Source organism: Alosa sapidissima, chromosome 6 (assembly GCF_018492685.1).
Source record: "Alosa sapidissima isolate fAloSap1 chromosome 6, fAloSap1.pri, whole genome shotgun sequence".
Classification (NCBI taxonomy): domain Eukaryota; kingdom Metazoa; phylum Chordata; class Actinopteri; order Clupeiformes; family Clupeidae; genus Alosa; species Alosa sapidissima.
Window position 1 is genome coordinate 1,457,780 of NC_055962.1, and position 24,663 is coordinate 1,482,442.

At 40.4% G+C, this 24,663-nt stretch overlaps 1 protein-coding gene and 2 long non-coding RNA genes across 6 annotated transcripts in view; 1 reads left to right on the forward strand and 2 right to left on the reverse strand.

Moving 5' to 3' along the window:
• cnih3 (cornichon family AMPA receptor auxiliary protein 3) overlaps nucleotides 1–24,663 on the reverse strand; it is a 151,164-nt gene that overhangs the window by 91,487 nt on the left and 35,014 nt on the right. The gene's annotated exons all lie outside the window — the stretch shown is intronic.
• LOC121711798 lies at nucleotides 610–23,028 on the forward strand. Its single transcript, XR_006032445.1, has 3 exons — nucleotides 610–620; nucleotides 11,052–11,058; nucleotides 22,788–23,028. It is a non-coding gene; the product is annotated as an uncharacterized LOC121711798 (long non-coding RNA).
• On the reverse strand, nucleotides 19,543–20,546 carry LOC121711797. Of its 3 annotated transcripts, none has more exons than XR_006032443.1 (2): nucleotides 20,395–20,546; nucleotides 19,543–19,739 (listed from the first exon to the last, which is right to left on the reverse strand). It is a non-coding gene; the product is annotated as an uncharacterized LOC121711797 (long non-coding RNA). The 3 variants fall into 3 exon arrangements; XR_006032444.1 differs by lacking the exon at nucleotides 20,395–20,546 and adding an exon at nucleotides 20,122–20,383 and having other exon boundaries at nucleotides 19,543–19,726; XR_006032442.1 differs by lacking the exon at nucleotides 20,395–20,546 and adding an exon at nucleotides 20,122–20,383.

Consider the following 24,663-nt stretch of genomic DNA (forward strand, 5'->3'; position numbering starts at 1 on the left):
GTTTTCCCTTACTCTTCATTAATTTAGGCAAGGCCTTTTTATTCAGTTATTCATCATCTTCCGTCCTTCGCACTACTTGTGTAGCGCACGCATTCTCAGACCTGTCACCTGTCACTCATCATCGTAAGGGAGGTGTTTGGAATCATTCCCGCGTTACAATCATCAGCCAATCAAGGTGGTCACTTCAGCAAGCTCGTGCATGAGTAATGACGTCATCCATAGCAACGAAGACTCACTCTTAGTTTAGGAGTTTCATTTTCCCTTACTAAGAGTAGGTCTGAAAGGCTTTGTGAATAGCTTTTAAGAGAAAACTCCTAGCTAAAATGTTTTAGTGCGATTTAGGAGTACTCCTAGTGGTAAGATAAAAGGCTTTGTGAATACGGCCGGCCTTTGTGAATACAGGGGTCATATTCACAAAGCCTTTTATCTTACCACTAGGAGTAGGCTACTCCTAAATAGCAATAAAAGATTGTAGCTAGGAGTTTCTCTTATTAAAGATGCCCTGCCACACATATTTCATTACTTTGTCTGAAAGTTCTGCCATCTGAAGTTCTACCATGGACTCTAACATTTTTTTGTGGAAAACATGCCTTGGTTACCTTGTTTCAAGCCATTCTAGTGTGGTATTGAAAGCCTGCATGAAGACTCAGCTCGATTTGCGCCAGTTCTCATTAATATTCAACGAGCTAAGCTGCTTGACTCTGATTGGCTAACAGCTAGTACATGTAGGTTTCCTCCATAACATGACATTATCAACTAAATTTATCTTCATGGCATGAACTTAGCTCGGCTAGCGAGTGCTAGCATTGTCCAAATGTGCATAAATAAAACCTGCTAGGCTAGCGAGTTCATTAAACCTGTATAACATAGCACTTCCTTGAGTTGACAATTACATTTTACTTACAGGCACTGGTCGTAGACTGCGATGGTAGCCTGCTCCAGGCTTCAACAGCAACCTTTTTGCAAAGCCCGTGTTCCAAAAAATAAACTGAAGCCATTTGATCCTCAAGTCTGGGTTCTTGGGCAAAATGCATTGTTGAAGTTATATTTGTGCAGTGTCCGTTGACATTCAGCCATCCTTGCATAGGCCTACGAAAACGGTCACAGAGCTAAACGAATTGTGTGGGCAAGGTCTCAACTGGGCGAGCTCATGAATAGTAATGAGCTCATCAATTCCACGTCAATCTGAAGAGCTTTTGCAATTGGCCTAATTTCTCCGCTTATTTCTTTTCAGTGGCTAGAGCTGACAGAGGAGTTAGCTGTTCATTTTCACATTCACGACATAGCACAAACACATATGGACCTAACATGTTTAAAAAAATACAAGTAAAAACGGTTTTGTGTGGCAGGGCACCTTTAAGTTATTCACAAAGCCTTTCAGATCTACTCTTAGTAAGGGAAAATGACAACTCCTGAACAGATTCTGGAGCTGAGCGCTCTAGAATCTTTGACTAAGAGTGAGTGAGTCTTCCAAACACCTCCCTTACGATGAGTGGCAGGTGACAGGTCTGAGAATGCGTGCGCTACACAAGGACGGAAGATGATGAATAACTGAATAAAAAGGCCTAGCCTAAATGAATCAAGAGTAAGGCAAAACAAATAGCCTAGTAGCCTATAATGAAACATACGGATTGATGTAGTATCTTTGTAACATTATTAAATTAGGCCTAATCTGTTACTATGCCTATGCCTACGTTTGCAAAAGAGAACATTTTAATTTGATTCACAATAATGTTACATTTAATTTACATGTTGACAATGAGTAGCCTAGTTTTGGTTGTTGTTGGTGGCGTTATTGCATGTTAGTTATGCCTACAATGCAAAATTGCTTCCTCACGATTTGAAGCTCCTGTAGCCGCATAGGATTTCAAAACAGGCGAAATGCCACAAAACCGGTTTGTGAATAGGTCTGTGAGTGTGCGAGTCCTCTCGACTTCTTTTAAGCTGTCACAGCTGGTGGGAAGGTGTGATTTGTTGGGGGCAGGGCCGGATTAACTGGGCACAAATGTCTGATGCCCCCCCCTGCCCCTCAGTCAACATGAATCGGGTGGTCAGTTAATAGGCCTATATTGTGTCACTATTTTGTCACTATAACATACATCTGTCCTTTGTCAAATGTGTTATGTTCCAAGTAGCCTAGTGCGTAATTCTGCTTCATAAAGTTGAACAAATACATTTGCTTATTTCACAGAAAAATATAAATAGCCAGTTAGGGTCTATAGTGCAGAGTTGGTAAGTTATGGTAGGCCAACTTGGAGTGAACATACAAACAGGGGAAATTCTTTCTCTAGTAGCTGAGTAGCCTCAGGTGCGCACGTAGACATAAGGCCGAACATGCAAGCGGCAATGAATTGTGCTCTCACGACAATTACGCCGTTAAACTTAAATAGGTTAACATCACTCTAAGTTCGCCTTCAAGCAAGGAAAACGATGATTTGACAACAGACATCTGTTTCGTTGGTAGGGCAAGGGGTAGCAACAGGGCAACACAGAGACAGGCCCGATGGCAGGGCTGTTATGAGAGTATTAAAATATGGGATATTCTACGGGGAAACATTAAAACGGCAAGACAGTGGGGGAACGTTAACATACGTGATAAGGGACTGTTCGTTATTTATAAACGGGGCCACCGGAGGAAAATAGGGGAGGGTCATGTCTTTTTATTCTTTGTTGAGGGGAGGGTCACCTAACTTTTTTTTGTCTAGGAGGGGGGGTCACCCATCTTTTGTATTAATGAAAACAGCAAAAAATCAAAGTAATAATAATAATAATAATAAGCTTTATTTGTATAGCACCTTTCATACACAGAATGCAGCTCAAAGTGCTTTACATTTGAAGCATGTAACACAATAATAGTCAGTCAGTCATTATCAATCACTTTTCTTTGCTGTTTATGATCTACTCAGCAACATATCAAAAATATAGAAAATGACGTCATAAGACTGGCAGCCTTAACCCTCTTACCCCCCACAAGCACGCCATATGGCAACTGTGGCAAGGAAAAACTCCCATATTCCAGGAAGAAACCTTGAGCAGAACCTGACTTAATAGGGGGAGCCCATCTGCTTCTGGCTGGCTGCGCCCTCCAATAGCAGCAGATGTAGAATAATCTGAAAAAGTAGTCTACAGGATAAAATGAGTTAACTAAAAGCTTTCCTGTACAGGTATGTTTTCAGATCTTTTTTTAAAAATATTTACTGAACTCGCCTGCTTGATGTACAGAGGCAGGGTGTTCCATAGTTTGGGGGCATAATGGATAAACGCAGCTTCTCCACTTTGTTTGTGGAGCACTTTGGGTACGATTAAAAGATTAGAATTGGATGATCTAAGTTTCCTTTGTGGTTGATAAGATATTAAAAGCTCAGAGATATATGAAGGTGCTATGCCATTCAGAGCTTTGTAAGTAATTAACATAACCTTAAAATCAATTCTATAGGAAATAGGGAGCCAGTGCAGTTTAGCCAACACAGGGGTGATGTGTTCTCTCTTCTTAGTCTTAGTTAAAAGTCTAGCCGCAGAGTTCTGTATGAGTGCCAATTTCTTTAGATGTTTTTTGGGAAGACCAGTGAAAAGTGCATTGCAGTAGTCTAACCTGCTAGTGATAAAGGCGTGAATTAGTTTTTCTGCATCTTGTTGAGTTAAAAAGGGCCGCACTTTGGCAATGTTTCTCAAGTGGAAATAGGCTGTCTGAGTAACTTTACTGATATGGGGCTTAAAACTTAACTCTGCATCTAAGATGATACCGAGACTTGTTACTTTTGGTTTGACCTGGTGTGCCAAGTTCCCCAGATTACTAAGAATAATATCTCGCTTAAGTTTTGGTCCAACCAGAAGTACCTCTGTTTTGTCATCATTTAGTTTCAAAAAGTTTTTGCTCATCCACTGATTAATGGAGGTTAGGCATGCAGTGAGGGAGCAAAGGCCATCTGGGTTAGTTGGCTCCACAGAAATATACAATTGGGTATCATCTGCGTAGCTGTGGAAGTTTACATTATGCTGACTTATGACGTTTCCCAATGGAAGCATATATAGAGAAAATAGCAGGGGACCAAGGCAGCTCCCCTGGGCCACACCAAAAGGCAAGTCATGTTTTTCAGATACATGATCTCCTAGACTGATATAAAAATCTCTGCCAGTAATGTAGGTTTGAAACCAGTTTAGAGCATTATCAGAGAGACCCACCCACTTCGCAAGGCGGTGAATTAGGATGCTATGATCAATGGTGTCAAATGCCGCACTCAAATCCAGAAGAATAAGGATTGAGACTTTGTTTGAGTCGGTAGCTAGTCTGAGATCATTGACTATTTTTACTAGAGCCGTTTCTGTGTTTAAACATAGCATACACAGTTTAAGCTAGCCTACACTAACACACAACGTGTTACATGAATAATGGGCTTCAAATCAAATAGGTGTTATTTCAGATAGATTGCTAGATTGCAGATATTCAGATAGATTGCGTCTTGTCTGTTAACTACTCATTGCCGTCATCGTGAAGTGCTGTATCTCGCGGTTGGAAATACCATGCCGTTTAGGCCATATAGCTAGAATAATACATGTATCCAATGATATAATGTTTCTATACAAAATGCTATTTCACTGTTTTACGTGGGTAAGGCCACCGCACATTCAAATAACTGCCCTTCATGAACCGCCTGCCGTCACTCTCCATAGGTTAACTAATTTCTCTAAAACTGCTTTTCCATGTCTCACCTGCAATAAACATAGGAGGCTATAAACACAAGTATAGCTTAAGCATATATACTATTTTGATCCCGTGAGGGAATATGTGTGCATGTATACTTTATTTATGCACTGTGTGTGCATATGTGCGCATGTAGGCTACTAGTACATGGGGTGGTCGGGAGGAGGACAGCTTCATTCGTCCCTAGACATTCAGCAATAGGCTGTTGCATCCATTACAAACAAGCAATGTGAAATTCTAGGATTGGGGAGAGCGCCTAGTATGCCTAGTCTAGTGCATAAGCATGAAGTTGAACATTTAGATGAAAAACACTCTTTAATAGTAGGCCTACAATAAATAAATAAACCGCTAATGACGTTTAGGCTACTTTTGACCATCGCATTTATCGCCTGTAACTCCGTGATAAGGACCTACAGGAAAGTATTTGGCTGAGCAACGGAGGTTAATGTTTTATGTTTTGTTCACATGATATAGGCCTATGTCTAATCATTGTTGCAGTCGAAGAAAACTGGAATGTTTAATTCGTCCTCCCTTTCAATCGTCTCGAGCGGTCGTTCTCTCTCCAAACTAACTTTATTCTCAAAATGTGACACGTCGAGATTAAAGTCGACATGATATTTCAACTTTATTCTCGAAATGTCGAGTTTAATGTCGACATGGCAAATATATTTTTTCCTTCATGTGTGGCCCTAATACTCCGTCGTAGATATTCTACGGGAAAATATTAAAACGGCAAGACACAAACATGCAATGTGAACGTCTGGGATTGGGAAGAGCACTAAATGCTCTACTGAATAAGCATTTAGTGGGATTGGGAACGTCTGGGATTGGGAAGAGCACTAAATGCTCTACTGAATAAGCATGAAGTCAAACCTTTAAATGAAAAACACTCTTTAATAATCAAAAAAATAAACCGCTAATGAAGTAAACTTGTGACCATCAAAAATCGTTTATCGCCTGTAACTCCGTGATAACAGGACGTAACAGGAAGGCATTTGGCTGAGCAACGGAGGTTAATATGCTCTATATTTTGTCCAAATGATGTCTGTCTATCATCGTTGCACTCTGAGAAAACCAGAATGTTTAATTTGTCCTGCGTTTCTTGTATGGCTGCAAACGGGATTCATTGCAGTTAACCAAATATTTATTTATTAGGGCAGGGCAGGCATATTTCTGGTTGTTAAATTATTTCTAAACCAGTCTGCTAAAGTCTGTAGTGAAGTCTGTGTAGGGTTTTCCAGGCTGCTGATTTTAACATTTCAACACATAAACATTCATCACACACAAACCTTCATGAACACACATAGCTATTCATGCACACACACACACTCCTCCTCCACCCCCATTGTAATCTGTCCCCTGTAGAGTTTTGTCTTGTCAAATATTGTCTTTATTTGTTTCATGTTGTTTGTGTTCACATGCTCAATCTATAATTTCAATAATCTCAAATAGTCTTTGTATACTGTACGTTTCATGTCTGTTACACTTAGTTGGGTTTTGTAAGGTTTGTGGGGTCTTGTTAATATGTGTATTACACCTTTGGAAAAACTTAATTAATATGTCTGCTTCATTGACTAATTAATTAATATTAATTAGTCAATGAAGCAGCTCTGGAAATGTCGATGTCATCATCAACCATTGTTTATTCAGCAAAAATTGACTGAGCTTTAAGCTCTTTTACAGCGATGCCCTGAGTTTACAACCATACAACAACAATCAAATAACTAGATATAACGCATAGCGGTACAAAATACATTCTCTCCGCAAAAATAAAAAAATAAAATGAATAAAAATAAATACTCAACTTGTGTGTATGTAAATGAGTGTGTACATGTGTGTGTTTATTTTTGTGTATGTGTGTGTGTGTATAGGTGTGTTTATATGTGTGCGTGCGTGTGTGTGTGTTTATGTATGTGTGCGTGCACATGCTTGCGTGTTTCAAACACTCACTCAATACCACCACCTACAGGCCGATTGGTGTACAGTCACTAAATGTACACATAAATTAATTTATTGTTTGCCCCCCCATGAATGGAATTCCACAAAACTTAGCATGTATTCAGAGAGTGTCATAATGATCCTTTAACAAAAGTAGCAATTTTGTGCAGTTCTGAACATGTCAGCCAAAGATACCTGGGATTACAATGCCTCATTTTTGCTTTTTCATTGTTAACTAGGTGGCACTATACCGCAAATGAGTGGTTGTGAGAAGGGTTTAGATGGCCCCTTCAGACCAACATACAAAAAAATAGGTCCTCTAAGGCCCTATGGTTCTCAAGATATTCACAGAAAACTGTGTATGCCCTACCATCCTTTTGGTGCGGAAAGGTGGTGGGCGACGGATCAAAATGAACTGAACATGTCAGCCAAGCAAAAATTAATTGTTCCGTGTCATCCTTGTGGGGCTACATGCCCACCCAGTCTTTCAGTGTCCCGGGAATCATTAATACAAAATTACTGATGGAAATCAATCAATCAATCAATAAATAAATAAATAATCAATCCAGATGTTTATCTGGTGAGGATACGGACTGATTCTGTGACATGCAAACATGCTTTTTACCAGTTCATTAGCCACATGAGACATCTTGTAAAAACTGTTCAAAATGTTATGTTGAAATATCTGACATGATGAAAGACAAGAGTTAGCTTTGGCCCATTATTTTTGTTCGGTCCTTTTGCTTTGCTAATAAAATATTGATTATATAACTTCTGAATGAATTTACAGCAGTTTGTTGAAAGCATGGCCAGAAGTACATTTTTAATGTTTTGTGTGCATAAGGTTGTAGCCCCCTGCCCCTGTTTGACTGTGTGTGTGTGTGTGTGTGTGTGTGTGTGTGTGTGTGTGTGTGTGTGAGAGAGAGAATGAAAGCTAGATGTAATGAATGAATGCATGTAATCTACCTGCCTGTGTTACAAGCAAACATGCTGACTTTTTACCCCTATCAAAGTTGGAATAGCAAAAACATGAAGGGTCATACACATTACAAACATGTGTTTGAACAGTAACCACTGGCCTATATTTTTCAAGATGTTTTAGGTTAAAACTATCTTTGTCCCTTTGAGTTTGTCAGTGACACTTCACTGGAATAAAAGGTATGGATACATATTCTGTATTGCATGAAGTAATAAGACTCAGTCCTATTCAGCCATTTCATGAAACCTGTAACAATTCCTTACCATGCATATTTGAGTGTCCTTTGTAAAAACCTTAACCAGAGCAGACTTAATTCAAGTTAGTGCATTATTCATACTGGTAATCTCTGTTACTTTGCTTTGCCTCTAAATAATGCACTGTGATGTGAGGTAGCACCATAAAAGGAAATCCTAAGAGCACTGTAACAGTACGCCAAAATGCCCTCACAGATTAACCTAAATTGTTGGCTTTAAATCAGTGCATATCATATAAAAGATAGAACCACAGAACCGGAAATACTATGAACAATTTTAGTGTGTATATGATGTGTGAACTTCAAATTTAATTAAATTACAACTGATGTTGGGAGTGGGGACACCAACATAAAAAACAGGGAGAAAACAAGGCACTCAAGCACAAGAATGTATGGTTTATGGGAATTTATTTATTTATGGAGATTTATTTATTTATTTATTTCCTGCATTTCTACACCACCTACCCTCATGGATTAAACCAAGAAACAAACACCTTCAAACATTTTGATTGGTTAGATTAAGGGTGCTATCAAGATTAAGAACAGTATAATTGTTTCTCTTGCAACAGAATAGGCTAAACTGGGGGGTGTAATGGTACATGTATTCATACTGGACCATCTCGGTACAGGACTTTCTGCACATTGCAGACATTTATAGAATGGAATATTTAATAAGTCCCTCCTAGATTTTGTTATGTAGTGATCGTAACAATAACAAATATTCAACAAATCCCCGCAAATTTAGGGCGATTTAGCAATTTTGTCCAACCACTGCAACTTTTTTCATATCTGATATATCATAATAGCTCCCTGAGATATTTCACCAACCACAGAAGTCCCTCACACAAAACGTTGAGCCAGATGTTGGCACACTCACCTCCTTGTTTTGTGTTGTGATGATGCGTGCAACATGCAACACGAACCCATGTCATACCAACAAAATAACAACTTTTAATATCCATATGACCTTCCTGTGTGGAGTTACCCATTCATTTGGATTCACTGCAAAAAAGTGTTCTTTTTTTTTGTAATCAAAGTTTTTTATTGTTTTCCCATGTGAGAAACACACAATATACTTGTCACATTTAACAACATGTAACATCACTAAGCACACACTACTGTATACAGCAATCTGGGCAAGAAACTCAGAGAAAGAAATCACAATTAAAACACATACACATGAAGGAGAAAAAAAAAGAAAGGTGATAAACCCTGCTAGTGTCAGAGCGGATTCCGCTTTAGAAAAAGTGACCCATCTCCAAGTAGACACAGCTGGGGAGACTCTGGCAATGGTGTGGCTAACCAATCGGCAATAGTTTTAATGATTTGTTTCCAAAAAGGAAAGACCAGGGGCCAATCCCACAAAAGATGAAGATAGGAGCCTGTGTCATTCATACACTTCCAACACAGATTGTCCCGCATTAATCCCATTTTATGAAGCTTGACTGGTGTATAGTAATACACCAGAATATCCTTATAATGTGTGAATTTGCTAATTGCATCCCTCACCGGCCACCCAGCGTTGGAGACCACCTTTTCCCTAATGTTTGAGTTCAAGTCCCTCTCCCATAGTACCCTCAGGTGATTAGAATGACCATACAAACTATCTGCCATGATTTTATAAAAAACAGAGGCATTACGGACAAGCTCTGGCAGCTTCAAATAACAGATTAGCTTATTTGTGTCATTATCAAGTGAGATTTTAAGACTTGTTACACAGCTCCTGAGCTGTAAATACTTCCAGAAGTCTGCTTTATCCGTCAAATAAAACTTTTGTTTGAGTTCTTCAAATGACTGAAACAGGACATCAACATACAGTGGGCAGTGCTTCGACTTGGCCAGCTTCCCTCGCGGTTCGCGCGCGGGATCACGTGACTTTAATTTGTATTTTTCCAGTGACGCTGCAACAACCGGCAGAGGTCTCAAGTGAGCAAGGTGTCTCGTAAAAAGAAATGGAGCTGGAAAACCCTACACAGACTTAACTACAGACTTTAGCAGACTGGTTTAGAAATAATTTAATAGCCAGAAATATGCCTGTCCTGCCCTAATAAAGAAATATTTGGTTAACGGCGAGTGAATCCCGTTTGCTGCCGTAGAAGAAACGCAGGACAAATTAAACATTCTGGTTTTCTCCAAGTGCAACGATGATAGACAGACATTATTTGGACAAAAAATACAGCTTATTAACCTCAGTTAATTGCTCAGCCAAATGCCTTCCTGTTACGTCCTGTTATCACGGAGTTACAGGCGATAAACGATTTTTGATGGTCACAAGTTTACTTTATTTTTTTGATTATTAAAGAGTGTTTTTCATTTAAAGGCTTGACTTCGTGCTTATTCAGAAGAGCATTTAGTGCTCTCCCCAATCCCAGACGTTCACATTGAATGTTTGAAATGGATGCAACCGCGAGATATGCTTGTCATAGGCGCCGATACCGTGGGTGCTCCGTCTCTCGGGCACCCACTGAAAACATCGAGCACCCACGTGTGCCAGCTTACAGTCCTGGCTAAATTTACATTAATTTAAAATCAAACAAACATCGCAGTTTATGTTAAATTCAGCATCTCTCATAATGTGATTGGATATGTTGCTGTCAATTCCCTACTCCATATACTAACCACCAATGAGAGCGTCTCTCGTATGAAAATTCCTGACACTTCCCACCTGAAGAATTAACGCAAGGCTTTGTCGGGTCTTCAGCCCCGAATGTTTAAAATGTATATAGCCCTGAATATCATTTTAAAAGTTGTCTGACAAAGCGTATTGTTTTGTGACACAGCTACCTCATAGAACGTCTATAGGTGGTCGCAACTCACAAAAGGAAAGCAGATAGAAAGAACTCACGCAAATATAGCCTACAACACGCAGACAGCGCAGGGGAGAGAGCGCGCACGCACAGGTGCTTTATGATTGTTGGCTTCTGATGGTATCTTGCTAATTCACTGAACTGCATTAGGTGACACAAATGGTATTGCCTTTATCTTATAACTCCTTGTCTGAGCGACTACCAGGCCTATGGTTTTTAAAAGTCAGATGTTCCCTGACAAAGACATTCGAAAATTAAGAATGTTTATTGACTTGAAAAATACACTAATTTTCACTCCCTTCATTCAACCCTTGAAGACATCGTGGTCTGGTGCGCTATGTAGATCGTTTCTCGTACCATTTCATTTCTCAGAATTTAGGTCTACTAGGCCTACAATAACGTCATCACCAAATACATATTTTATTTAGTTGATCAACTACAAAGAGTAGCATAGGCCTACTGTGCACAGTGCACTGACGACTGTAGCAGCCCAAGGTAACCAGTTGTTGTAGATGAGAGGCAACCCCTTGTTTCAGATAGCCTGGACAACATGTTACCTGGGTGTTGCCTACGTTATTAATTAATGGTAGCCTACAATAGTTAATTGATTCGCGTAACATATTAGTTGGCTCAAAGAGTAGGGAATCTTTGGGTTGAAGTAGATCTGCAAGTAGTTCTTCTCTTTCTTCAAGACCCCACAACATCAGTAAAAGAAACCATCAAACTAATTGACACATTCTCTAAAATTTCTGAATACTCAATCAATTGGAATAAATCTGCAATTCTCCCATTACATCCCAACAGCTGGGATGTGATGGCCAACTCTTCACCTATTCCACTCTGCACTAACTATATCACTTACTTAGGGATAAAAGTCTCCCCCAGGCTGTCAGACTTATTTAGCCTAAATTATTCCCCTCTACTCACTTCAATAGATGATGACCTTCAACGCTGGAAGAACCTCCCATTATCCATCATGGGCAGAATCTCAGTAATCAAAATGACAATACTGCCCAAAATAAACTATTTACTCTCTATGATTCCAACCCAGCCCACCCCACTCTGGTTTAAGTCTCTCGATTCATTAATCACTAAATTCTACTGGAAAGATAAGACCCCAAGGATCAAACTCACCACTCTCCAAAAACCAAAAGCACTGGGAGGACTAGAGGCCCCACACTTCCAGCACTATGCCCTGATTGGAATAACCCAGATTTCACCGTCAATAAAAAAAACACTTAACTTTCACACATGGATGGGAAAGGGTATCACTCACCTTCAACACATTCTTCAAGACAATAATCTGGCCTCATTTTCCTGTTTGGTCCAGAAGCACGACATCGAGAGTAAACACTTCTTACAATACCTGCAAATTAAATCATCTATCCTAGGAAAAATTAACATCCAGACAGCTAACCTTGACATTCTCCCACCAATCTCAGAGCTGCTTAATATTCCCTCTCCCAAAAAAATACTCTCCCAAATTTACAAAACTATATGTGGTTCAGAAAAAAAACAATTGGCCTGCCATATCACAAATGGGAATCAGACTTATCAATTACTCCTGGTGCCGACTTCTGGTCCAAAATGTGCAAAAACATCTACCTCATGACAAAGAATAGTAATCTACAACTAATACATTACAAGGTTCTTCACAGATTTCACTTCACTGCACATAAATTGGCTAAAATGGGGTTTGGTTCGGATCTATGCTCTCACTGCACACAAAATAACCCAGACACATACATCCATGCGGTTTGACATTGCACTCCAATCAACCACTTCTGGGTGAGTGTCACAACATCTCTCTCTTTGGCTGTCACATCCCAGCATCCCCTTCCTTATGCATACTTGGTGATACATCCACAGTCAATTTAAGCAACTCTTGCAATAAAAAACTGCTGGCAGCGCTGACTATCGCCAAGAAAACAATCCTCGTGAACTGGAAATCTAGGAACAATGTTCACATCACTCATTGGAAAAACTTGTTAACAGACTATATATCATTAGAAAACCTATCAACTACAAACGTAATCAATACTCAGGATACAACCTCTCCTTGGTACCCCTTTATCACCTACCTACAGTCCTGACCCTCTTTGCCTGAGATCCATCTCCACACCAACACACTTCATCAACAGATACACATATCCTCGAACACTGGGCAGGGGATGGTAGCTGGAACTATTATTGTTATTATCATCATCATCATCATCATCATCATCATTATTATTATTATTATTATTATTATTATTATTATTAATAGCAAATAAATAGCATCCCCTTCTTCCCCTCCCCCTTTTATTTACATCTCTGATAACTTTTCTAATTTCACTCTCTCATCGTTATTATGCCTCTGATAACTTTTCTAATTTCACTCTCTCATCGTTATTATGCCGGGGCCCCATTGGATGGCTTGGGAGACTCGGTCCTGGCGGGTCGCTGTGTGGGTTTGGCATTGGTTGGGTACTGTGGGTTATCTATTGGCCCTGGGCCCCCGTTGTGCACCCTCCTCATACGCTCATGCACATGCCTTGTTCTGGAAGCACACAGCACGCTTACTCTTTTAATTGCACTACATATTAGGTGACATTCATAAAACATAAACAAAACCACAAAACAGGCTAGGGTAAGGGTGAGTGCAGGTAGATACCTCATCAGGTGTCTATCTGCATACCTCACTTATTTTAATGCACACATTACAGAGGAGGCATACATCTTACACAGGGTAAGTGTGGTGTGCATGGGGAAATCCTGATAGATATTCACCATGCATGCCCACCATAGATAATCCTGACAGATATTCACCATGCATGCCCACTTCTTTTAATGCTACACACTAGATAGAGCTCTCAACCTAGCCATTCACATACATATTTAGGTCAAGAGTGGCGTGTTGGATGGAGATCTGGGGGCGAGGTGTGGTTGGTCGTGGTAGTGGGGGACGTGTGCATATGATGGGGGCCTGGGTGGCACGCAGGTCCTCCTCTCTATCAGCTCATCGCCATAACTGCCGGGGCTGGGTGGAACTGTGGCCATTAATGGGTGCCCAGGTTGTCAATCAGTCAGGCAATCAGTTATTCTTATTATTACACTCATCTTTAACAGAATAATTACAACTCCTCTCCTCTGAAACCCTCCCTCTCTGTGTTCCAGCTTCTCTCCTCCTGGCCCAACAGCAAGCCAACCTTACACATATGCACACACACACACACACACTTACATCCTCACTACCCCTTACCCCCCCACCCACCCACACCCCCATCCCAACACCACCTCATTCACACTCTCAGAGCTACCATCCGCACCCCCCCCCCCCCCAGCCCCCCTTCTTGTCATTCCGGTCATCAATTTCATCCCTGATAATCATATCTGTAATCATCCTGGACGCAAATCATCCTTAGCCTTTCTGTTATTAATGTTATGTGTGTAAGCCATGTCAATGTGATGTCTTGTTAAAGTTACAGTATGTGTTTGTGTAATGTACAGCTGTTTGTCCGATGTAGTATTCTTGTGCATGTCGTTGAAGTGTTGCATTTTCTGTAATGTCAATGGTGTTTGCAATAAAAAAATTTTTTTTAAAAGGGAGTAGGGAATCAGGATGGAGAGTCACGCGTGTGTTGCTTTTGCGGGATCGAATCCAGTTTAATGCTAGTTTTCAAAACCTGCACATACTTCTGGCGCATAAGGCCGGTAGATGACAGCCGCCGTTGCACAGCAGTTACCAGTCCCCTGTTCAAGAGTTCGAATCTGGGTTAAGATTTTGACAACAATATTACCTAAGTCTATCTTTTTTTGCTTAAGTTTAAGTTTTGCTGGGTAGGCGAGTGTAAATCGAATGTCCATCGCTTGAAGTTTCTTCCGAACATCAGTGAATTTCCTCCTCTTCTCAGTCACGGCTTTTGTCGCGTCCGGAAAGTTTGGGATCTTGGCTTCTTCCCATTTCAGCGTATTCTTGCTCTTGTATTTCCCCTTAACGGCGGCCATCACTCGATCCCTCTCCAGTAGAGAGTGAAATCTCATGACGACCGGTCGCGGAGGGGACTCCTCATCCGTCCGAGATGGCCCTGGTCGATACACCCGCTGTAGCTCATTGTCAGCTAGCTTCACTCACAGAACGTCCTCAATAAGCTGACGAGTTAGCTCCCTCAAATGTTCACCCTCATTTTCCTTTAATCCAACCATCCGCAAATTCAGTTGTCTATCCTTATTTTCTACATTTTGCATTGCTCTCTCATCTCCTCACAATGCTTTGCTCTTTTCTTTAATTCAGTGGCCAGCCTAGTATGTTCAGTTTCCAAGTCCATAATTCGACCGTCTGCCTCATCCAGTCGTTCATATATGGCTGTAATATCCATGCTGGTTTTAGCTTGTACTCTCTTAACTTGGGAAACATCCTGTTGTAGCTCTTTAAGTATGCCACTAACCTGAACCATCTCATGCATTGTTTTCTCCAAAGTAGCCTGAAGTCCGGCTATAGCATCCATTGCCAGGCTGGGAACACTGGCTGAATTGGATCCTATGTAGTGCCACTAGCCATACTAGCATAGTTTATTCCTTGCTTAGCTGTTCTTCTCTTCGACATATTTGCCATGAGGGGACGGAAAAGACGCAAAATAGACACTCGCACACACTTGTTATACTACACTTTACACTTCGTTGTAACTTAAAATATAAGCTTTTATTATCGAATGTACATGAAAATAGGAGGATTTTAGTCAGGAGGAAAGTTCTAGGCAGCCATCTCCCTCAGCGGTCCCACGTGACTCCCAAAAAAGTGTTATTAATAATCTAATTAATTAAATAAAATTCTAGTTGGTATTGTTTTTGGTTTTACCTAATGCTTTCTTTTGAGATCATTTTGACTCAGTTTAATAAGAGCTTTATTTATTTTAAGACATCTCATCAAGACAAATTTGCTTAAAGCCCTAGCAGCACTGTCATCAAGCTGACAACAGAGGATGCCATCCAGCTGTATCCCTGTGTCCCTACACTGATGTACAGCCCCTCGACTGATTTTCATGGTGCCCATCAATGGCAATTGACAGATCAGCGTGACTTACCAGAGCGTAGGTCTGCTACTGGCTCTTTCATGCCATCTAGTCATAATTTCATCTGCCAAAGGTCTGCCCCTTGCGATTGCAAATTGAACATGAACAAAAAGGCACTTTTAAACAGGCCAACTCATAGAACAGTAACTCTTGCTGGTGAGCGCTTGTCTGATGTTGGAGATCATCCCTTGGGTGTACATGCTATATCGGACTTGTCACATAATTTTAAGACATATAAAGGGCTTGATTTTGTTCACATAAATGCTAGGAGACTTTTGCCATAGATGGACATTCTAAAAATGTGGGTTAATAACTACGATCCTGAAATCATTGTAATTTCAGATTCTTGGTTGAATATCAATGTTGCTGACTCTGACTGAGATATTATGCTTGATGGTTGTAACATTTTCAGAGCTGACAGAGTTAAATAGGGTGGTGGCATAGCTATTTATGCTGTAAAACAGTTTAAGCTCCTCTGTAAGTGTCTCCACTTCTGTCCGTCAGTCAGTTTGATTTATTTTCTACCTGTATTAGCATTACAATTTGATAGATAGATAGATAAATAGATAGATAGATACAAATTCAAAAAATTTGGTGGCTATTCTCTGATTATTGTGGGTGTTTACCATCCCCCTTCTGCCAGTCCCGATGCACTAAATAGTCTCTCAGAGCAATTCACTTCTCTGGTTAGTTCTGAGGCTGTCATTTAACTTATATATAAAGTGTGATGTGTGTGAAATACCAAAAGAGCCAATAATGTTGGAAGTTGAGCAAAAAGGATTGTTCACCACAATGCTTAAAATGACTTGAAGCTTCAAAGGCTGTGGTTTTGGGACCATTAGTGATACAGATATACTATTTAAGATTTATTCATATGTGATTTTTTTCAGGTTTTTTTTTTAGAGAGGGTGACCTTTCAGGCACTGGGTGATTTCACATGGAATGACCCAATTTGCTTATAAACAGGTCCAGATATCACCATCACCAACCTTCTGCATACCACCCTGACCCACCTGGAGGGAGGGAAGGGGAATTATGTGCGCATGCTGTTCATTGATTATAGTTCAACTTTCAACACCATAGACCCCCTCACTCTGGTCACAAAGATGAGGACTCTTAGATTGAACACCTCACTGTGCAAATGGGTATTCAGCTTTCTCACTATCCGATCATAGCTGGTTAGAGTGTGTGGTCTGGCATCTGGCACATTATCCATCAGCACAGGTGCCTGCCCAATGCTGTGTTTTGAGCCCCCTGCTGTACAACCAGCAGCCAGCAGCAGTCACACCTTCATCATCAAATTTGCAGGTGACAAAGTGGTGGTGGCTCTGATCAGCAACAACAACGAACATGTCTACCTGAATCATATAGCACAGTGGTGCCAGTTCAACAACTTGACCCTGTCAAGAAAACTACTTGAGAAAACTACTTGTCAGAAAACTACTTAAGAAGGATGTTCCACATTATTAAGCATGCCACAGCAAATCAAGCAATATGGGAAAGAAAAAGGATCTCTCTGCTGCTGAAAAGTGTGAAATTGTGCACTATATTGCACGGTGTATCGATACTAGAAAGGTATCACAATGCCTTCACGCAAAAAACGCTACAATTTCCGACGTTTTCAGAATCGATACTTTATTAAAATAATAACGTTGTGTGTCTGTGTGGACTGCTCCCACTCTCCATGCTCCTTGCACGCATAGGCAAGTGGGCGTGTCAAGCAGCCAGGCATACGAGTGAATGAGTGCGCAGCCAACGTCAACATAGTTCTTTGCCGACAGTCCTCGGCATTGTGGATAAAACAAAAGGTGAAGTGAAATCTGTAACTATTTCGGATACATCGCGGATAGTGAGGGCAAGCCATCAGGTACACAGAGGCCCGTTTGTAAAATATGTTTCAAAGTCATTCAAAAGCAGTAGGCTACGCATAGAACTTAGCGCACCTCGCAGACATATCCCAACATTTTTAAAGAGTTCAACGAACGACAGGTTCACGAATAGGCTATAGAAAACACCACTACATGATTAGTTCCAAGTTCATCCCTTCAGTTTTAGTATAGCTTGTTTTAGTATAACTGAAACGAGTAGCCTATGGTTTTCTGGGATAAAGCAAACCTTCCAGTGAATTTTGACGAGACATAACGACTGATCATAGTGTGCTAACGTGATGAAAACGCAATGTTCACGCTAGTAGGCCTATAACATTACCATAACTTGCAAACAATCTATTTAATATTCGGTCAGTACTACTGGTAATGTTTAGCCTGACGTAGTCATACTCAATTCTAGTCAGAATTTGAGTCTGATACTGTTCCATTGAGCTGTGATTATGGGGCGTGTTTCAAACGAACCAGGGAAAAAAATGCCTCTGCACTCAATTGGATAGACCTACAACCAATCAGAGCAACGGAGTGTGTGACGTATGTTAAGCGACGCATAGTTGATGTCAACAGAACTTAACTGCACGCTGGAAGAAGTAGAAGAAGATGAGTGTGAGCGATTTTCGCAGGTGTTGTAAAAATAATGTAAGGATACACGGAGTTCTTCAACACACGGACCTCATTTTTGAGAGAAACAGTAAAGGTGAATGCATATACGATCAAGTTATCCGTTTAGGATTACAACTCCACAACACAGCAAACAAATCGCATGGCCCGAGAACAGGAGGACGTTTTAACACTGGTAAACGTTTTCAGGGAGACACAACTTTCCCAACAAAAATCACCCAGGCAGGCAGTATCATGCATTCCCGAATTTCAAGAGAAACTTATTGGCAAAGCTGAATTACCAGGAGATGTGGATGAAGTCCAAAATAATGGACTGGCAAAATGTGCCTATTTAAATAATTAAGTAAATGTGAACTGTAAATGGTGATGGTAATTTGTAAATATTGTTTTCATAAATGACAATGTAAATAATTGTGTTTTCATATAATAGTTTAGTAGTATCCACATTCTTGAAAACATTTTTGTGTGTTTTCTTATTGGTTGTATGTTCAAAGTTCAGCGTATATCTTCAAACATTACCTATTATGTGTAGATATTAAAAACCTTTATTGACATGTCTTATTGTTTGTCTTTTAAATGCAGAAACATCACCAACCAGTAGAGAAGTATAAACCATTTTAATTTTATTCAAAAATATTAATGTAACAGAGGTAAAAAAAAAAAGGCATTTGCACAACAACAAGACCCTGAAGCTTGAGCCTGAATTTTAAGCTAGTCTGAGATCTTCAACATTGACAAGCCTGATTCCAAGTTACTTGGTGATGATTGTATCTTATCCTCATCATCAAAGTAACCAGTGTAATCCATGTCAACCTGAACACGGTCATCCTGAACAACACTGTCATCAAACAAATTAGTTTGACTCTGTTTGATGTCATCAAAAACCTCATGCATCATTCATAGTATCTCTTTTGCATGTTCCAGTTTGTATGTAGGGAAATTATGGATAATGAAGTCCAGGTCAAATATCTGTGTGCACTGTTCTAAAACCGATCAATGAGTTCATCTCCAAAACCAGTGCAGGCTGTGTCGACTGTGTAAAGTGGTATGTTTGTATGGTCCTGAAGTAAACTACTCCTGTAAGTTTGTAACAGTTCCCTGATCAAAAGTGTGCCTTTAGGTGTGACTATTCTGTGTTTGTGGTGTGATGAAACCTCCCCTTGAAAGTGTTCATATTTGGGGATTAGCTCCCCACAACCTTCAGATGTGGTCTGTTCCTCAAAATGGCAGTACAAAGCTTTCCGCAGACAACTAGTGACTCCATTATAAAGTACCGTCTTAACTGCTGGGTCAAGCTTTGTACTAACATCCCTCACAATCCAGTGTAGGCACTCCAGTGTATGGCCAGGTACTTTAATCAGACCCAGTCTGATGTTTGTTCTGTTTGGGCTCAGAGCCAAAATGATTGGATTGTCCATCTGAAGCTGTTTCATAACCCTGGCTCTGGATTCCCGATCAGCAGAAGCGGTCAATGCCAGCACAGGTGTACCTGGAATATATAGCTGTACAAAAAGCAACCAATAAGTAACAGTAAAAATAAGAAATGATGAGTAGTATCATTTAGTACTTTTTAATGACTGTACTGACATCTAAAAAGAATACATCACTTATAAGGGGTACAGTGACTACCAATATGGGTATGGTGCTTGAGTACATAAAGCAACACCCAAATGAATGGACGATTTGCATCTGAATGGGCAACCAGTTCCTATGGCCACTTGGCCAGTGAGAATGCAAATGGAAAAGCGGTTTTGGGGGAGAGTGGTTAGTGTTTAGAAGTGGACAGGTTCCTGTAATGCAACTGATTTCAATTAAAGTGGTGAATTACACTAAGTGTAGAAAACATCGAAGACTGAACATGCAGGAAGTCTGTTTTGTACATACTTAGCAGCTTTAACTAAGGATCTAAGGTCCCCCAACTTGGCGAAGCTGTCGCGAAATGGCGTCTGCCCTTTTGCAGCCAGACCACTGATAGAAATAAAACAGTAACCTACATTAGAATGTTTTAACAGCTAGTTCGCTACAATCACACTAACGTTATGATTGTACCAAGTCTGAGTTAGCGAACGTACAATGATACCTACTATGTTTACAGCATGGGATTCATATCACGACATTGGGAGTTATTTACTAAGTCAGACAGTTAGATTCTCTTACCATTTGTAAGTAGATGAACTTCGTCCACGACGATACCCATTACGTTGGCTTGAAAAACATCGGAGCCTAGCATGTCCCTCCACTTGTTGTTCAGCAGCCAGGATTCCGGGCTTCAAAAAAGGATCTGGCAACGACTGCTGGCTATATCCACCTCGTCGTGCACGCCGAGTTGCATCGCCGTGATGCCCATTTCAGTTGCTTCGGCAAAAACATATTTCTTATCAACAAATGCCTTGATCCCGTTACTCTGTTCCTCTTTTAAAATTAATTCGCTGTCGACATCTTCTAGAACAGACCTGATAGCAGAATCTACATCTCAATTCTCCAGCGGCAGCCATCGTTGTTGTAAACGAATTCAACCCAAGCGCTCTTTGGTGATGTGGTTGATTACGTTACTGTTGAGCATCTGTCCATCATCGTATAAAGCCCGCCCTGACAATTTCATTGGCCTGCCAGCTTTTGGGCGAGCATACTCGCGCCACTATGGATCAATGCCAGACCGAACTTCCCGACCTCAAACATTGTGGGCGGGACTAAGTTCGGACTGGCACCCAGGCTAGGTAATGTTTGTCTACTATGTTTGTCATGGCATGTAGACTGCAATTTGTTCAATAATTATTGCCCGAAATGTCCGAAATTAAAGCCCACAGCATATAATACCACTACAGCGTGTTAATAGTCCTAATAATAATAGCGCTTATTATTACGTGGTAGCAAATAATGTTATCAAAGAAATAGACGTAATGTACACAGATACATTGCAACTGGTAATGGTGTAGGCCTATCAGACGAAGACCTGGTTGGAACGTCGTACTTGTAGCCTACACTGGGAGCAAAGAAGACTATCTTCACTTTTTCCTGCAACTGTGAAAGAAATCCCACAAACACGGAAGGCCTAGGGTAGCCTACATCAGATGGCCTAAAGATTAGACCCCTCTGCATAGCATTCAGTGATGCATGCAGTAATTTCAACACCTTGATCTAGCCTACTTTGGCTATTTAAAGGTACTTTATTGCCAAAACACAACACAATGTAAATGAACCATAACAAACAATAAAGGACTTAAATCACATTTACTTAATCAAATTACCATTTTACTGACTACTAACTAGGAGTAATAACCTGCCGGATGATCTGTCTGTAAAAATTGACAACTGCATTATCTCTGAGAGCCCAACTGTTAAAAATCTTGGTGTTACATTTGACTCTAATCTTACTTTCCAGCCCCATATCAAAGCGGTCACTCGATCCGCTTTCTACCATCTAGGCAATATTGCTAAGATTAGATCCATGTCATCTCTCCGTGATGCCGAAACACTGGTTCATGCTTTTGTATCGTCAAGACTTGATTATTGCAATGCCTTATTCTCTGGTCTCACAGCAAGTACAACACGAAGCCTCCAACTTGTCCAGAACACTGCAGCTAGAGTCTTAATGTAAGTGAAGAAATACAGTCACATTACACCAGTCCTAGCTTCTCTTCACTGGCCGCCAGTACAAGCCAGATCTGATTTTAAAATCCTTCTTTTAACATACAAAGCCTTGCATAATCTTGCACCTGTTTACTTGAGTGAACTCCTTAAGCCCTGCTCTGCGCTCTATGAGTGCTGGCCATCTGATTGTTCCATCTGTAAATAAGAAATCAGCTGGACACAGGTAATTTGCCTATCGTGCACCTACACTTTGGAATAGCCTCCCTTTACATGTCAGAGAGGCGGGCTCTGTGGACTGTTTTAAATCCAGAGTAAAACCCTTTCTTTTTTCTCAACATTTTGGTCAACCACTAGCTCTTTGATCACCCTTGCTTCACTGACTCTGCTGCTTTATTGTTCATATTTACCAGGGGATATGTACGGTCTTTACTGTCTCATACAGTTTTTATTGTTGTTTATTGTATGTTTTGTCTTACGTATTTACTCATTCATGTTTTTATTCCAACTGTTTTATTCCACTATACAAATTTTAATTTATAATTTTGTTTTATTTTAATTATATAATATTTAAATTGTTTAAGTGTTTTGAGACCATGGCAATGGTGATAACACTATAAATATCAATAAATTGAAAACAATTCATTCTTAAAAAAAAGAATTATGTAGGAAGTTTAGAACCCAGAATTGACCTGCACACTACAAAAGTGCACCAAATTCAACACAAATGGCTCAATACACTTGGAGGAGGTCTGCGTCCTTTCTTTTCCAGATAGATTTTCACCGTGGTATCGTTTCAGTATCGAGATATTTATGGCAGGTATCGTATCAAAGTCATAATTTTGGTATCGTATGAAAACATTGGATATTTCCCGAAAACGTATGAGTGATCATCGTACTGTGAAGAAATTTGTCGCTGATTCAGAGCACAGGCGGGTTTGTGCAGACAAAAGCATAATAAGGGTACGTTCAGACTTAGCGTCTTTTTCTGACAAAAGAAGTTATGCAGACCGTTTTTTCAGTTTGAAAAAAAAATCTGTTCCAAAAAGCAGCCGGAAGCTGGGTTTTTTTTTTTGCGATAGGCAAAGTAACTAACGTTACGTGTGGATACAAAATATCGCAGAAGAAAAAATTGGGGTTGGCTATTGCTTTTGGTATGTTGTGGTAAAGTTGTGAAGTCATGTCAAACAATTCCCTATACTCAGACACTAAAACGAGTCTCTCGACCAGTGTTCTGTCACCTTCTCCATTTTTTACTTGTTGTCAATGGAAACCACAGGTCTCGGTAATCCGCTTGTGATTGGTTAGCTGTAAAAAAGACAGCATGCCGTATGGCGTTTTTCCGCTAGAAGTTGAATATTTCTCAACTTCTGAGCTGCAGAAAAAGACGGTTGCGGTTTAAAAGAAGCCGACGTCTTTTTTGAAAGCACGGTCTACTCCATAGGATTATAATGTAAGACGGACGCCGGCAGCTGCAAAAAAAGACACTTAGGGCCAGATGTACGTACATTTGCGAACGTAGCGTTATCAGCGTCATGGACAACACACCGCAGATTGCGAACGCTGTCAGACCCAAGTTTCCATCGTATTTATCAATCGTTCAATCCTTAGTGTAAACTGCGCCTTTCTCTGCCTTTCTCCGCCCATAAACGCAATTTTACGAACGTCCACAACTGAATGGCAGTGCCTAAATACAAGCGCAGTTGAATGAAGTTAACTGATGACAACATTAAAAAGAATCAAACGTTTAGCGATCATGAAATAATACCATACATGATAAGATGTAAACAAGCGGAGATAATGAAGATCAGTAGTTCTACTCAAACTACTTGTGCACGTAGGCTATGGAAGATTAGTCTAATCTAGCAAGTAGGAAAGTTTAAGTGAATGACGTGAAAGTGAAAGTGAAAGTAAGACATTCGAAAGGCCAACGAAAGTTGAGGTTGCTTTTGGTAGTACAAATACTTTCACCACAAAAACTGGTGCTCTAAATAGCGATTCTGTTGTCTTTGAAAGGTTCTCTTATTGACGCATTGAACTGCAATTTGGATTAACACCTGCTTTTACAAGGTGTAAGTATTTAGGCGCAGAATAGACGTGCGCTTTCAGGAGCAGTCTGTACATACCGCGGAATACATAATTAGGCGCTCTTTACTCTTCCCTTCCCATCTTTTTTATGCTAAACTCCCACTTTCCCCTGGATCCTCCTATGAATGCATATGCATGACATGACAAACGCAATCTGACACTTTCAGCTCCTTCCAATCTGGCCCTCAGTCTGAACATACCCTAAAGGAAGGTTTCTGCCAGACAAATTCATAGAATTAAGAGAGCAGCTGCTAAAATGCCATTACAAAGCAGCAAACAGGTATTTATAGCTGCTGGTGCCTCTGGAGTCCTGGGAAGCTCAAGGTGTAGGATCCTCAAGAAGTTTGCAAGCAGAAACGGTTGCAGTGGGCTCAGGAATACATGAAGACTAATTTTCAAACAGTTTTGTTTACGGATGAGTGCCGTGCAACCCTAGATGGTCCAGATGGATGGAGTAATGGATGATTGGTGAATGGCCACCATGTCCCAACAAGGCTGAGACGTCAGCAAGGAGGTGGCGGAGTCATGTTTTGGGCAGGAATCATGGGGAGAGAGCTGGTAGGCCCCTTTAGAGTCCCTGACGGTGTGAAAATGACCTCGGCAAAGTATGTAGAGTTTTTTGACTGACCACTTTCTTCCGTGGTACAAAAAAAAAAAACATACCTTCCATAGCATAATCATTTTTATGCATGACAATGCACCATCTTATCCTGCAAAGAATACCTCTGGGTCATTGGCTGCTATGGGCAT